General features: G+C 46.8%; 1 protein-coding gene across 9 annotated transcripts in view; it reads left to right on the top strand.

Moving 5' to 3' along the window:
- LOC136004198 (zinc finger protein 423-like) overlaps positions 1-16,232 on the top strand; it is a 394,537-nt gene that overhangs the window by 23,329 nt on the left and 354,976 nt on the right. Inside the window, exon 1 of one of the 9 annotated variants that reach the window (XM_065660488.1) lies at positions 14,258-14,350. The exons of the other annotated variants lie outside the window; for them this stretch is intronic. The gene's annotated coding sequence lies outside the window, so the exon portion shown is untranslated. Of the gene's footprint in view, positions 1-14,257; positions 14,351-16,232 lie in introns of those variants that run through there. 9 annotated transcript variants of the gene reach the window in all.

Genomic DNA, 16,232 nt, shown 5'->3' on the forward strand with positions numbered 1-16,232 from the left:
CAAAGCCATCAAACTTAACATTACTTAAAACTGATTTTAAAGGTTTATATATTCCATTTTGTGATTTTGTGCCCCCCTTGTCTCACCATCCAGCCAATTCTTTATCCATGGAGTGGTCCATCTATCAAATTGATGTCTCTCCAATTTAAGAGACAAGGATGTCCTGCGGGACAGTGTTGAACGCTTTGCACAAGTCCAGGTAGATGACATCAACTGCTTTTTCCCTATCCATCAGTTCTGTAGCCCCATCATAGAAATCCACCAAATTGGTCAGACAGTATTTGCCCTTTAGTGAAGCCATGCTGGCTGTCACCAAGCACCTTGTTGTTTTTCATGTGCCTTAGCATGCCTTCCAGGAGAATGTGCTCCAAGATTTTGCCAGGCACAGAGGTGAGACTGACTGGTCTGTAGTTCCTTGGGTCATCCATTTTCTCCTTCTTGAAAATGGGGGTTATATTTCCCTTTTCCAGTCATCGGGAACTTCACCTGACTGCCATGAGTTTGCAAATATCAGGAAGAAAACCCGACTTAATCACTTCAGTTTTCTGCAGCCTTTTAATTCTCTGCATTCATGGCTGTAGCACAATGGGCTGTAGCTCACACCAGAAGCACCTAAGTTTATTATTATGCAAATTATTGATAATAAAGAATGAAAAGTTTGCAAAATAGGCTGATACTCCAGGCTGTTAGAAGAGACTTTCCCCTCCTGCTGTCTCTCCTGCCTCTGCCAGAGCTCTGTGTGAATGCACATGAATCAGTTTTTTATTTCTTTCTCTCAATATTTTCCATCTTGGTTGTATGCAAGGAGGGTATAACATTTGTCCCTTGAAGAGTAGAGTGAATTTATTAAATGCCGCAAGATGCTGGATAAGTAAAAGTGAAATGGAACACCGATGTTAACGTTCAGGTCATAACATTTGTGTTGGCTTTGTGGTTGTTTCTTCTTCCTATTCTAGAAGACGTTTTATAGAATAGAATTAACAGGAAAAACTAGGAAGTGATGCTTGCTTTATAGATGCGATATAGGGACGTTTGTCCTTGCCAGGCAGTCCCTTGCTGAGAAAGGTGCTAGTTGCCTTGCTCTTCTGTCTGCAAGGTAGCAATGGTAACAGCTCTTTGTATTTCTTAGTTTCTCTCTTAAAAACTTCCTTTGGTTAAATACTTGTATGTGACTCTCTTTGGGAAAACACTGGCATGTTCATCTAGGTGTATTGATATATCACCCTAAGGAATTAGCACACCTATCTTTCTTATGAAACAAAATGTGAAATATGAGCTCACTCCTCTAATAGAGATAACAGGGTTTATTGAGGGACAAAGTCAATAAAGCAAAAGCAACAGCGCTGAGCGTGTGACTGTAGCCAGAGGCGCATTGATTAGTATTTGTTACAGGTTTATATACTTTCACTATTGCATTAGCCGTATACATATTCATAATTCCTGCATATAGGCGGGGAATATTATAACTAGCTCCAGGATCTTATTATCATAACTCTCCTCCTCTTGGCGTCTGCGCACTGCTCTCTGGTGATTGTGGGCAGGGGTCTTGAGGATGAAGTAAATAGTCTTCCTCATGTGAGTAGGGGTCTTCAAGATGAAGTAAGCAGTCTTCCTCACAGTGTACTTTTCACCTTTGGCACAGTTGGATGCCCCAGTAATCACACAGCTAGCTGAAACCAGCCATATCTGTAATTCTTATGATAGCTGGCAAAGATTTAGAACAGTGTGACCTTCGTACAAAATTTATTGCAAGCAAAACAGGATGGGCAGACAAGGAGCATCCAAAGCTAGCATATGTTGGGAGGCACTGTCTCTAAACTAACTGATAAGTAGAAGGATGGTGTGAAATAATTCACTCATGTTTAGTGGGGCCACTAAATCCCATTATCTCGCCACAGACTTACAACTCAAACATTGTTCTTTATCTTCGACCTAAGTTAAGCCAAAAGTACTTTAACCCCATGTTTTCCAGGCACTAGCTTTCCTCATATCAAGCGTGTCCCCCTCCTTTTCTTTTACCTTTACAAATTCTTTTGCTATGTGACTCCATTTTGCTCAAGAGTTCTGACCATTTTCAACTTGTCTAATCTTGTATCTTTAGCAAGCTTTGTTTCTGTTATTGTGAACTCATACAGTTATATCCACATAGCAACACCTATGATTTGTGAAAGCCAATACATTTATGTGTTTATCACAAAAATGTGTCTATGAAACTATTTTGTGTCTATGAAACTGTCTAAAGAATTTGCTTTGAGCCAGAATTTGGAAATATGCAGGTTTTAGAGTTGTCGTGGTTTAAACCCAACCACAAACCTCTTTTACTCACTCCCCCCCCTTCTTGCCCTCCCCCTGCTTCTGGAGGGACGGAGAGGAGAATCAGAAAGAATGCAACTCCCACGGGTTGAGATAAGAACAGTTTAGTAACTAAGGTATAACACAAATCACTACTGCTACCACCAATAATAATAGTGCTAAAGGAAATAACAAGAGGAAAGAATACAACACCTCAACACCAGCCGACCAATAACTCACCCCACTCCCCCCAGCCAAGCACCGACCGATACCTTCTCCAACCCTGCAGTCCCTCTACCCCTTCCGGGTCACTCCCCGTTACATCCTGGGCATGACGTGTTGTGGTATGGAATACCTCTTTGGTCAGTTTGGGTCAGGTGTCCTGTCTCTGCTCCCTCCCAGCCTCCCCTCCTCCCTGGCAGAGCATGAGGCTCAGAAAGTCCTTGGCCACACCAAACATTCGAGCAGCAACTGAAAACATCGGCGTTATCACCACTGTTCCAAGGCCGAAAGATCAAAACACAGCACTGTACTAGCTCCTAAGAAGGAGAAAAATGACTGCTGCTGCTCAAAACCAGGACATTATCCACCCCTTATTCCATACCATTCACGTCATGCTCAGATCCCACATCTTCAATATGCCATCACTCTTATATATATATACATCTACATATACACAGAGAAAAACATCACTTGTTAGTGCATGGACCTATAAAGCTGCTGAGTCCATCTGGTCCATGATGTCAGGCTCGACCTCTTGTAACAGTGTTCACACTAGTGAATAACCTGGGCAATAGTGTCCATTGCTAAGTCCACCCTTCGATCATGAGTCCATCTCTGTGTCGCATCTCTGCCCTGATGGCCTGAAGTGCCATGGGCCCACCAGGTTCAAAATAATTCACTGTCCCCTTCAGCAGTTTCTGCAGCTTGTTGCTGGGGACTCCATAGAGCTGCCTTCCATCTCCAATGCTTCCAAAGCACTGGAGGGGCCCAGTGGACCAGATACTCGCTCATACTGTCCCACACACTCTGCCACTCATGGCTGTCCAGCCTTGGGGAATATCTCTTGTTCCTCCCATATTGTGGTCTAACCCTATACAAGAAGCAAACCTGACTCTGCTTAACTTCTGAGATCAGACAAAATGGCCGTGGGTAGAACACACTCTGTGTGTGTGCCACCATGCTGATCCCCATCACAATCAGCAGGCAGGTCCCAAGGGTACCCAAAGGCCATTCAAACCCTTCAGAACTCTCCAATGCTGCTGCTGTGCTTGTCCCTGGGGCTGGTGCAGCTGCTGTGCCTGCCGGCTCTCCCACCACCAGCTTCTCTCTTCCTGGGTGCAGCTCTTCCTCCTCTGCCGTGCTGGGAAATGCTGTGTGCACTCCTGCATCCTCCGGGGGCTCTGCGGGCGGCTGCCGGGGGACGCTCTCGGCCGCCACGAGGCTCGGCTCCTCCGCGGGGCTGGGCTCAGCCGCGGGGCTCGGCTCCTCCGCGGGGCTCGGCTCCTCCGCGGGGCTCGGCTCCTCCGCGGGGCTCGGCTCCTCGGCCGCCTCCTCCCGCCGCTCGGCAGCCGCCTTCCTCCCGGGCTCGGGACCCGCTCCCGCCGCCGCCTGGTCCCCGGGGCCGCTCTCCCGGGCCGCTTCGGCCGCCGCCGGCTCCCGGGGCCGCTCCCCCTCTGCTCCCGGCAGCCTCACAAAGACGGAGGCGAGGACAAGGGCCAGGAAGGTGAAGAGCAGCGGGACGGCCCGGTACAAGTCCACGGCCACGTCCATCTCTCCCTGCTGCTGGAGCCCAACCGTATTACAAGCCATTGCCATAAAGTACAGTGAAACAAAAACCTTAGCCCAAGCCCCACACTTGATAAACACGAACACAGGGAATACCGGCTCTATGTAATGTACTACATTCTGAAGCGCTGAGAGCAAGAGAAACAACTTTGAGAGCCAATAAATCAGCACTGTGACGACTATTAATCTGATCATCTCCGTCGTTATCTCAACCCTTCGTGCCCCACGTTGGGCGCCAAAAAAAGAACTGTCGTGGTTTAAACCCAACCACAAACCTCTTTTACTCACTCCCCCCCCTTCTTGCCCTCCCCCTGCTTCTGGAGGGACGGAGAGGAGAATCAGAAAGAATGCAACTCCCACGGGTTGAGATAAGAACAGTTTAGTAACTAAGGTATAACACAAATCACTACTGCTACCACCAATAATAATAGTGCTAAAGGAAATAACAAGAGGAAAGAATACAACACCTCAACACCAGCCGACCAATAACTCACCCCACTCCCCCCAGCCAAGCACCGACCGATACCTTCTCCAACCCTGCAGTCCCTCTACCCCTTCCGGGTCACTCCCCGTTACATCCTGGGCATGACGTGTTGTGGTATGGAATACCTCTTTGGTCAGTTTGGGTCAGGTGTCCTGTCTCTGCTCCCTCCCAGCCTCCCCTCCTCCCTGGCAGAGCATGAGGCTCAGAAAGTCCTTGGCCACACCAAACATTCGAGCAGCAACTGAAAACATCGGCGTTATCACCACTGTTCCAAGGCCGAAAGATCAAAACACAGCACTGTACTAGCTCCTAAGAAGGAGAAAAATGACTGCTGCTGCTCAAAACCAGGACAAGAGTATAACAAAAGAATTTTTTTGTTGTGCTGCTTTACAGAAAATTCATTTGCACAAGTATCAATATGTGGGGGAATTTAATTTTAAAACCAGCCCCAGCCACTTTGTAGAAAAATATAATGCAGTACGAAAACTCATTTTAGACACTGCTTATTCTACTGTGTCCCATTATTTGATGTTTACACAGTGCTTTAAAAATGTAAAGCACTATATAAGTGCTTATTGTTGCTACATTATTATTATTCTCCCTCTTGAAAAAAGACTCTCTAGGGAGAGGGAGATGCTTTGCATTTCATCTGTAGTGCAGATCCCAGAAGAAACATATCTGTTTGTTTTGTTTTTTTTGTTCTGCTCTCCTCACTTCCATCCTTCTGGAAAAAAATAAGTATTGTGTTTAGAGATTACTGAGCTCTTAGTTTATGCTTGGTAACTACACCAATTACAATATTATTTGAAAGCATTATTTGAAGGCTTCTTATTCCAGTCTGTGCAATACGATGAATAGCTGCCCTGGCCTTGGCCCCTGAGCTTCATGGGTTCTGTGGAGGCAACTTGCCCAGCCTGGGAACCAAGGGATGAGCAGGAGCTGGTGGTGATGGCATCTGTTGGGTCGTCCTGCCTGGCTTGTCTGCCACTGTGGGCCCAAGGACAAAAAAACAGAGTGAAAGGAGCACAGGGACAGTGCCAACAAAGCCTTAGAAGAATCTTCTTCCTATAGAGAGGGAGCACTACAAGTTTTTCTGCCTTATCAGAACTGTTTTTCCTTGTAAAGAAAAATTTGTCAATTCCATGTCTTCTTTACGCTCTTTTGACAGCAGCCTGTATCACTGCAGGAGAACAAGATTTCAGTTTAAGTTATTTTAACCCTCTTTATCCCTTGAATCTTTATCATGAGAAGGACTTTTAGTGGTCAGTGTTAACCATTTACATCCTGAAATTTGAGAGCAATTCCTTGTGCCTCTGCCTTATATACTGTGCTGTATATGGTATCTTTGTTGAGGCAGCAGTCATGGCTGATGAAATTGGAGTTATTTTGCCTGGGTATCTCTAGACTTGCATTGTTGTAAGCTAGGGAAGCAGTAACTACATGTCTCCTCTGAGTACAGTGAGGAATGTTTTACTCTTGTAGTTTTACATTTGTTATGCTGCTCTCCAGTGCTCTGGTCCCTGCCTGGCCCCATGCTGGGCTCCCTGTGATGTCTCAGCTCTGCTTTCGGCATTCCCTGCCTGTTGCTGCTGTTGGCTGCCTTCTGGGAAGAGGTATGGAGGAAAGGGAAAGAGACTTTGAAAAATGTACAGCACAGGAGAGCCTGAAGGTAATGTTTATTACAGAGCATAACATGACTTAGATTTGTCACTGAATTTGGCTGTTGTTTACCTCACCATTGCACATGGCCACTAAATACACATGCAGCATTTCAGCCTGTTTTCCCAGCAGAAATCGGGGTTTATGCAGCCAGCCTTATGTGTGTGTGTGTGTGGTGGTTCAGTCTGAGCTGGTGTCCCCCAGCCGTGGCAGGGGGGTGGTGGTCATTAGTAGCTGTGGTCCTAAACCTCTGCAAAAAATGGCAGGGTGAAACCCCTGGAACTAGCTGGAAAGACTTCAGCAACTGCCAAGCAGCCTGTGCAGGGGAATGCGTGCAGTACTGGTGCATCTGTGGGAGAGGCTGCAGCCCATGGCAGGTTGGGCCAGTCCTGACTGCACTCAGAGCTCCCTTTATTCGTTTCAAGTAATTAATAGTTCAGCTGTGTGACTGCCCACATTTCCAGATGCTGTCTAAATCAAAGCTGAAGTGTAACTGTGGTCTGATAACTTAAACCTGTGTATTATGTTACTATTTTATATTGGGTTCATCAGCCTTAGTGCAGGTTGGATGCATTAGTTCCAGAGAGGAAAGCACCAAGCTGTGGTGAGGTGCAAGGCAGGGATAGGGCTGGTATTGGCCAGGGGGTGCAAGGGATGGGAAGCACTTTGTCCCTTAGGTTGCATCCTTACAGAAGCTGCTAGCCTTGAAATAACCACCCAGGAAACTGGCTGTGGGCAAGTTTTGCTGTGTTCAGTGCCCAGGGACTTGGTGATGGTGGGGAGGTAGTGGGACAGGCTGGCACAGCCTTGCATCCCTGCCTGCTTTGTCCTTTCTAAATAGCAATTAATTTGGGTGTGGAAAAGTGTAAATTCTTATAGACTGGAAGCTGAAATTCAGAATGAAAACTGGTTCACTTGGGCACCCTGATGGCAGACGAATGGCCAGAGACAGAGCCTGAGGCAGCAGTGGGAGTATGTACTTGATATGGTTAGAAAGGACAAAAAGTCCACCACTTTTACCTCTTTCAGTCTGAGCCTGCCAAGTTTGTAGAAACCTTGTCAGGGAATGCAGACTTGTTACTGAAACCAGCTTCAGGTGATGGCCAGCACAACTCCTGTGTGATGGAGGGCACTTACTGTACTCTGCAGAAGACTCAGTGTAACTGGGAAAACTTCAGAGAGATCAAATCTATCTGCTGTGCCTCAGCAAAGATATTTACCTGCAATGGGAGTGAAAGTCATCAGACCTATGTGGCTTGTCAGGTTTCCTTGTCAGCACTTGTCCCTTCCCCTTGGAGTGTCATTTTCTACTTGTGTTTTAATGACAAACACACCAAAATGGAAGTTGAGGTGGCAGTCATTGCCCTCACTGTGGTGTAAATCATGGGGTACAGAAGCAGGGGTTAGCCTTGGGGCAGCCCTGTGGCATGGGGTGGACGCCACCAGTTCCTCAGTGTCCCCACACCTCCATAAACCAAGTAAACCCTAAACACATGCAGGCACAAATAATGCTCCAAAACCACAACTGGTTTGTGTGGAGGCAAGGGAGAGCAAGCAAATACCCTGCAGAAAATAAAGCACAGCTGCCCATGTTGACCACTGAACCCTGGCCGTGATCACCACATGTGGCCTTACACTGGAGGCTGTGGGGCAGCAGGCTGGCTCCCAGGCAGCCCCTGTGGTGTGCATCATGAACAGCCCATGGCCGGGCAGATGGCTCCCTCCTGGCCATGGGGCCCCACTCTTGTGGGAGCAAGCCCTGCTGAAACTACAACAACAGCAACCTGGGAGCTGGGCAGATGGTCTACTGGCAGCTGCCAGCATAATTGCATCAGCTGGTTACTTCTGTAGCCAGCAGAGCTTCCTATTTGTACCACTCTGAAATGAGTCCTTTTTTTTTTTTTCTCCCCTTCTTTTCCTTCACAGCCTTGTTTAAATTTATGTATTTTTGTGAGGTGGGGTGAGGTCGGGGGGCAGCTAGAGGTGTCTGTGGTGGGGTTGGAGGAGCCTCCAACAGCCATGCACAGACACCTGAATGGGTGAGGGGACTGCAGTGGCCTCCTGCTCCCATGCTGCCTGTTGCTCAGGGCTCAGACGATACTGCAGAGAAGAGCTGGACCAGTATAACCCTTTCCAGCCTCAGTGGTGCACTGCAGTCTCAGTCCATATGCGATATGCCTGCCAGCCTCTACCTATGTTGCTTCAGATACCTGAGCTGCAGCTCCCCAGAGCATGCCAACCCTGAGGTCTGAATAATACAGCAAAGCCCCTCTGGTCTGTCTATCTGCATCCCCCTCCCTGCATTGCATCTTGGAGCTGCTGCTGCAGGAGGGCTGCTGAGATATCTGCTGGCGGTTGCTGGCTCTCCTACCACCCTCGCTTCTCCTCTTGGGCTTTTGTTACATAGACAAAAGATCTGCCTGTTCCTATGGAGTCTTATCTGTTCACAGGGGTTGTTGACAGGTGTGGTCTCTGATGACTTTCTAAGCCACAAAACATTTATGGAGGGTAGGTAAAGGTCCACTGGAGATGGCCAGTGTTCCCCCAGTTGGTTCCCAAGTGCATTGCTGCTCCTGTGTATCTCGCTCTGGGCTTGGTGGGGAAGTGGCAGGAACAATAAAGTATCTGTTGTTTGCTCTGGTTTTAGCTCTCAGCATGGCACAGGTAGCTGCAGTAGAGCTGATTTCAACTTGCTGCTGACCCTGAGATCCTGTAATCCCTAATAGTAGTAGGATTACATTTTGACCAGCCAAGTCCTCCTTTCATTTCCCTTTTTATTTTTTCCCTCTTTTTTCCCCCTTTTTATTTTTTTCCCTTTGCAGTACTTTACATCCCAGTTGACAGTCTGCCTCCTGCCTTGATCCTTGCCTGGTTATTCCAGCTACCAAGACTTGCCCTTCTTTTGGGAGAAGCTTGTCAACCTGGCCCTCCCTCTGTGCTGTCCTCCCTTTCCCTTCGCTACTTTCTGTTCACAGATTGTTTTTTACTTCTGTGAGCCTGTTTGTGCCCCCCATGCTCTCATTAGGCAGATGAGATCTCTCACCTCACTTTCTGGGTGCACAACTGATTTCTGTGATGGTAATTTTAGGACTTTGGTTTGTACCCATCTTTCAGACTTTTCCACTGGTATGAATTCTGCAAAACTTCCTGGGTTCAGCTGCTGTGGTGTGACACTGCTAGTCCTGAGCTTCCCATTACAGTTTCTGAGAGGCACAGGACATACGATTCTTAAAGCACTGGATAAAGTCCATCTTTATAATCAGTAAAGGGACTGCCCAAACTGCACAGCTTCAGTCACTACAGCACTGCAGTGGATTTGGTTAGTGATGTGATAATACCAATATGATAATGTTATGTTGCCCAATGTTGCACAGGTTGAGAAGATGTGTTTGATTTAAGGTCTGCTTGAAAATGGCATTGGAAGAAACCTGAAAAAAGCAGTCTGAGCTGAATTTTTCAAATTCAATTTGGGCTCTGAACCTCTGCGCCATTGGATTCTTATCTGCACATATTTACTTGAGTATTGCAAAAGAAGTCAGTAACAGTGAAGTGGGTACAGTTCAGCCAGAGAAGAGGCATGTTATTGTACCCTCTGAAAGTGCAGGGCAGGGTATTATTTCCTTTGGTCACACCTGCCTGGCTCTGGGAAGAACCAGCCCTTCGGGCATGAGTGGCTCCTGCTCTTGCAGTGCTGGGCCTTTGTCCCAGCATGGTCATGGGGCCGGGGCACAGCATGGTGCAGTGTACAGCCCTGGGTGTTCCTAGGGAGACAGCAGTGCTGAGCAAGTAAGATAGTCCCAGGGTGATGTGGCAGGATGGAGGGATTTGGAGAGGAACAGCACAAATGCAGTCACAGGCATAAAACCTTAGTGACTGGCATTTAAGGGAACCTATTCTGCTGTGCTGATTTCAATTCCCATTTAATTTCCATCAAAGTCTCTAAACAGGAGAGACATAAATTTGATGGATGGACCACTCGGTGGATAAAGAACTGGCTGGATGGCTGCATGCAAAGAGTTGTGGTCAATGGCTCAATGTCCAACTAGAGACAGATAACGAGTGGTGTCCCTCAGGGATCAGTGTCAGGACAGATCTTGTTCAACATCTTTGTCGGTGACATGGACAGTGGGATTGAGTGCGCCCTCAGCAAGTTTGACGATGACACCAAGCTGTGTGGTTTGGTTGATACACTAGAGGGAAGGAATGCCATCCAGAGGGACCTTGACATACTTGAGAGGTGGGCTGATGCCAACCTCATGAAGTTTAACCATGCTAAGTACAAGGTCCTACACCTGGGTCAGAGCAATCCCAGGCACAGCTACAGGTTGGGCAAAGAAGAGATTCAGAGCAGCCCTGCAGAGAAGGACTTGGGGGTGTTGATCGATGAGAAAATGAAAATGAGCCGGCTTCACAGAATCACAGAATCACAGAATCCCAAGGGTTGGAAGGGACCTAAAAAGATCATCTAGTCCAACCCCCCTGCAAGAGCAGGGTAACCTACAGTACATCACACAGGAACTTGTCCAGGCGGGCCTTGAATATCTCCAGTGTAGGAGACTCCACAACCCCCCTGGGCAACCTGTTCCAGTGCTCTGTCACTCTTACAGTAAAGAAGTTCTTCCTGATGTTAACGTGGAACTTCCTATGCTCCAGTTTACACCCATTGCCCCTTGTCCTATCACTGGATATCACTGAAAAAAAGCCTAGCTCCATCATCCTGACACCTACCCTTCACATATTTGTAAACATTGATGAGGTCACCCCTCAGTCTCCTCTTTTGCAAGCTAAAGAGACCCAGCTCCCTCAGCCTCTCCTCATAAGGGAGATGTTCCACTCCCTTAATCATCTTTGTGGCTCTGCGCTGGACTCCTTCAAGCAATTCCCTGTCCTTCTTGAACAGAGGGGCCCAGAACTGGACGCAATATTCCAGATGCGGCCTCACCAAGGCTGTGCGCTTGCAGCCCAGAAAGCCAACCGTATCCTGGGCTGCATCAAAAGGAGCATGACCAGCAGGTCAAAGAAGGTGATCCTGCCCCTCTACTCTGCACTCGTGAGACCTCATCTGGTGTATTGTGTGCAGTTCTGGTGTCCTCAACATAAAAAGGACATGGAACTGTTGGAGCAAGTCCAGAGGAGGGCCACGAGGATGATCAGGGGACTGGAGCACCTCCCGTATGAAGAGAGGCTGAGAAAGTTGGGGCTGTTCAGCCTGGAGAAGAGAAGGCTGTGTGGAGACCTCATAGCAGCCTTCCAGTATCTGAATGGGGCCTCTAAGGCTGCTGGGGAGGGACTCTTCATTAGGGACTGTAGTGATAGGACAAGGGGTAATGTGTTCAAACTTCAACAGGGGAAGTTTAGATTGGACATAAGGAGGAAGTTCTTTCCTGTTAGGGTGGTGAGACACTGAAATGGGTTGCCCAAGGAAGTTGAGAATGCTCCATCCCTGGCAGTGTTTATGGCCAGGTCAGACGGAGCCTTGGGTGGGATGGTTTAGTGTGAGATGTCCCTGCCCATGGCAGGGGGGTTGGAACTTGATGCTCTCAAGGTCCTTTCCAACCCTAACTATTCTATGATTCTATGAAACAGTGTTGCAAGTCTTGAAGGGCAATAGTTTTGGTTTTATCATAGAATCATAGAATAGTTTTGAAGCTTTTAGTTATGAAAACAGGGTAATGTAGAAAAATCTGTTTGCTCCAGGTGGCTCTCCTGCCTTGCCATGGTGACACACAAACTCCTAGCAGTAAATCAGGGTGAAAATGGCCAGTTCCTGCCTCTTCTTTGCAGGATGCATGGTATCCAGTGATGATTGCTCTGGAATAACAGTCTGTGTAGGCAGGAACTGACTTTAATCTGTAAAAAAATGCTAGTGGAAAGCATAATACCTGATTATCAAATAAGAAAGTTAAACAGACCCAAGTCAGATGCTCCCTGCTTAAAATAAAGAGGTTGCAAATATGTGTACAAATATACAAATACATGTACAGATATTTATGCTGTGTCTGAAATACTACACTGATCCCACACATCTGCATACGAATCTGTGATATCTCTTGGAAAAAACCCCAAACATTTTTATACATGCATCCTGTTTCCAAGTGCCTGGTTGGAGAGAGCTGACATATGTTAGGAAACTAATGCCCTGAATGGTTAGCACAAGAATGTGGGGGATAAATTTAGCTGTGATTGAAATTCTATTCTTTTTACTGATCATTTTCACAGAATCTTAAAGCTCTGACATCTAAAAATGGTTCATCTCATCTGTGCATGCATGTTCACTGTAGTCCTTGAGCATCTTTGTCCTTTGCTTACCTTGTGTCAGACACATGGACAAATGCAAGGAGCACTGCTCAGAAGTTGTAAAGTTCCATGGGAATAGGTACATGAAGGGATGCTATGAAGGGTATGTCTTTCTCCTCAGGTTTGTGTGTTTAAATGTAGATCACCAAGATCTTTCTCCAAAAGTTCAGTTCTTCTCATCACTTGTGGTTCTCCCTCCTCATAGTGCAGCCATTGTGCCATGGATAAGCATGGATGTAGTATTTAGCAGTCAGTGTTCCCTATTCTTGTCAAACACACAAATGTTAGATGTAATTAAATGAAAAATAACTTTTATGAAGAACTGGCTAGGCCTCCAGAAACAAGAACTTCAGGATTAAGCTCATGATAATGTGTGAATGATGGAGAGATTATTTTATTAGGTTGGTTTTTCTTTTGTTTGGTTTTTTTTTTTTTTTCTTTCTTTAGCAATGAATCTCTTGTTAGAGTTACTCTCAGCATTATGTTTTCTGCTGTCCCCTGTTCACTGTCATCCCTGTCCTGGGTTCAGCAGTAGCAGTCATTTTTCTCCTTCTTAGTAGCTGGTGCAGCGCTGTGTTCTGACTTTCAGCCTGGGAACAGAGCTGATAACACCGATGTTTTTAGTTGTTGCTAAGTAATGTTTACTCTGACCAAGGACTTTCTCAGTCTTATGCTCTGCCAGGGAGGAGGGGAAGCCAGGAGGAAGCAGAGACAGGATATCGTGGTTTAAACCCAACCACAAAGCTTGTCCACTTACTCCCCCCCTTCTTTCCCTCCCTCTACCCCTGGAGGGATGGAGAGGAGAATCAAAAAGAATGCAACTCCCACAGGTTGAGATAAAAACAGCCCAGTAACTAAGGTATAACACAAATCACTACTGCTACCACCAATAATAATAATGATAAAGGAAATGACAAGGGAAGAGAATACAACACCTCAACACCAGCCGACCAATAACTCGCCCCACTCCCCCCCAGCCGAGCACCGACAGATACCTCCTCCAACCCTGCAGTACCAGCCCTTCCGGGTCACTCTCCATTACATCCTGGGCATGACATGCTGTGGTATGGAATACCTCTTTGGCTAGTTTGGGTCAGGTGTCCTGTCTCTGCTTCCTTCCCGCCTCCCCTCCTCCCTGGCAGAGCATGAGGCTCAGAAAGTCCTTGGCCAGACCAAACATTTGAGCAGCAACTAAAACCATCGGAGTTATCAACACTGTTCCCAGGCCAAAAAATCAAAACACAGCACTGCACTAGCTACTAAGAAGGAGAAAAATTGCTACTGCTGAACCCAGGACACAGGACACCTGACCCAAACTAACCAAAGAGGTATTCCATACCACAGCACATCATGCACAGTATATAAACTGGGGGCAGTTACCTGGAAGGGCTCGATCACTTCTTGGGTCGGGCTGATTATTGGTCGGCGGGTGGTGAGAAGTTGTATTATCTTCCCTTGTTATTTCCCTTATCATTATTATTATTGGTGGTAGCAGTAGTGATTTTTGTTATACCTTATTTACTGGACTGTTCTTATCTCAACCCATGGGAGTTACAATCTTTCGATTCTCCTCCCCATCCCTCCGGGAGCAGAGGGAGGAACGGGGGGAGTGAGCAAGCGGCTGTGTGGTTCTGGGTTGCTGGCTTGGCTTAAACCATGACATCCCCCAGGTAGGACCTGCTCCTGCAAAGGAGCTGTGTGTCCCCAGGGAGCAAATGTCAGCCATGTGTCCTGCAGGTGGTGGCTGTTGGGGCACCTCACCCATGGTCCAGAGACTCTGCTCCAGAGACTACCACAAGTAGAAGGTCAGCATTCACCACTGGGGAGCAGGTAAAGTTCTGTAATGGTTACATTCTGCCTCCTCCTCAGCAGGCTGTTAGGGAACACTGAAATCAGCCTAATGAGGGTGGGCAACCAGGAGCCACTTCTGGGAAGCAGTGGGAGGATCCAGGCTGGTAAATTATTTCAACAACATAAACGCATCACTTTATATCAGTATCTTCTCATTTAGGAGCAGGTTTGTCTTTTTCCTTCAATTAATAGTAGAAAGACAAAGTCCATGTTTTTCCTCTTTAAAGTTACAGAGTAAAAGTTAGGTTAATAGGTAGGCTCTTATTTTTCCTGTCTACCCTGTGAGACATTTTCAGAAAACTTTAATAATGTATGTATAAGCTGCTTTCCAACTCACTAGTAAAGTGTTTAATTTTTCTAGCTCTCAGATTTTATTATGTGTGAATTTTTGTTTTCATTTCGGTCCATAAAAGTGCAAAAGACTGCTTTGAAACCATACCCTTTCTGGCACGTGTGAAATAAGTGATATCCAGTCCCTCTTAGGTTAAAAATGAAATAATCTGATGTACATATGTGAATTGGACTTCAAGGCTTAGGAAAATGAACAGTGTCAGGAGGCAATGGCATAAATTATTGGAGACTAATTCCATGCTATGTATTTAAAGTTTGGTATTTTGTGTGTGGAAGCTGTACATTATACTCTGTGAATGAAGAATTAGTGTTAATAGCTGGGGTGAACCAAGATGTTTCTAGCTCCACTTTTTTCACAGTCAAGTGAAATTCTCCTAATGTTTTATTACTGTGAGAGTTGTATGAAATTTTTTCTTTCTCGTTAAATTACTGTGAGGTTCCCACCCTCTCCCCCAGTGGTGGTGTTGAATACTGTTTTATAAGAGAAGGATCATAGAATCAACTAGGTTGGAAAAGACCTTTAAGATCATCAAGTTCAACCATTACCCCAGGATTGGCAAGACCACCACTCAACCCTATCACCGAGGGCCTCATCCACACGGTTTTTGAACATTTCCAGGGATGGTGATTCCACCACTGCCCTGGGCAGCCTGTTCTAATACCTGATCACCCTCTCTGTGAAGAAATTTTTCCTAATATCAAATATAAACCTCCCCTGGTGCAGCTTGAGGCCATTACTTCTTGTCCTATTGCTTGTTACTTGGGAGCAGAGACCAGCCCCCACCTCACTACAACCTCCTGTCAGGCAGTTGTAGAGTGATAAGGTCCCCTCTGAGCCTTCTCTTCTCCAGACTAAACAACCCCAGTTCCCTCAGCCGTTCCCTGTAAGACTTATTCTCCAGACCATTCACCAGCTTTGTTACCCTTTTCTGGACCCACTCCAGCATCTCAATGTCTCTTGTAGTGAGGGGCCCAGAAGTGAACACAGTATTCGAGGTGCGGCCTCACCAGGGCCGAGTACAGGCTTCCCTGGCCCTGCTGGCTACACTATTTCTAATACAGGCCAGGATGCTGTTGGCCTTCTTGGCTGCCTGGGCACAAGCTGCTCATGTTCAGCTCCATCAATCAGCACCCCCAGCTCCTTTTCTGCCGAGTAGCTTTCCAGCCACTCTTCCCCAAGCCTGTAGGATTGCATGGGGTTGTTGTGGCCCAAATGCAGGACCTGACACTTTGCCTTGTTGAACCTCATACTGCTGGCCACAGCCCATCGATCCAGCCTGTCCAGATCCCTCTGCAGAGCCTTCCTATCCTTCAGCAGATCAACACTCCCAGCCAACTTGTTTTCATCTGCAAATTTACTGAGGGTGCCCTTAATCCCCTCATCCAGATCATCACTGAAGATATTAAACAACACTGGCCCTAACACCAAGCCCTGAGGGACACCACTGGTGACCTGGTCGCCAACTAGATGTGAAGCTATTTACCACTACTCTTTGGGCTCGGCTAGCCA

Source organism: Lathamus discolor, chromosome W, assembly GCF_037157495.1.
Source record: "Lathamus discolor isolate bLatDis1 chromosome W, bLatDis1.hap1, whole genome shotgun sequence".
Classification (NCBI taxonomy): domain Eukaryota; kingdom Metazoa; phylum Chordata; class Aves; order Psittaciformes; family Psittacidae; genus Lathamus; species Lathamus discolor.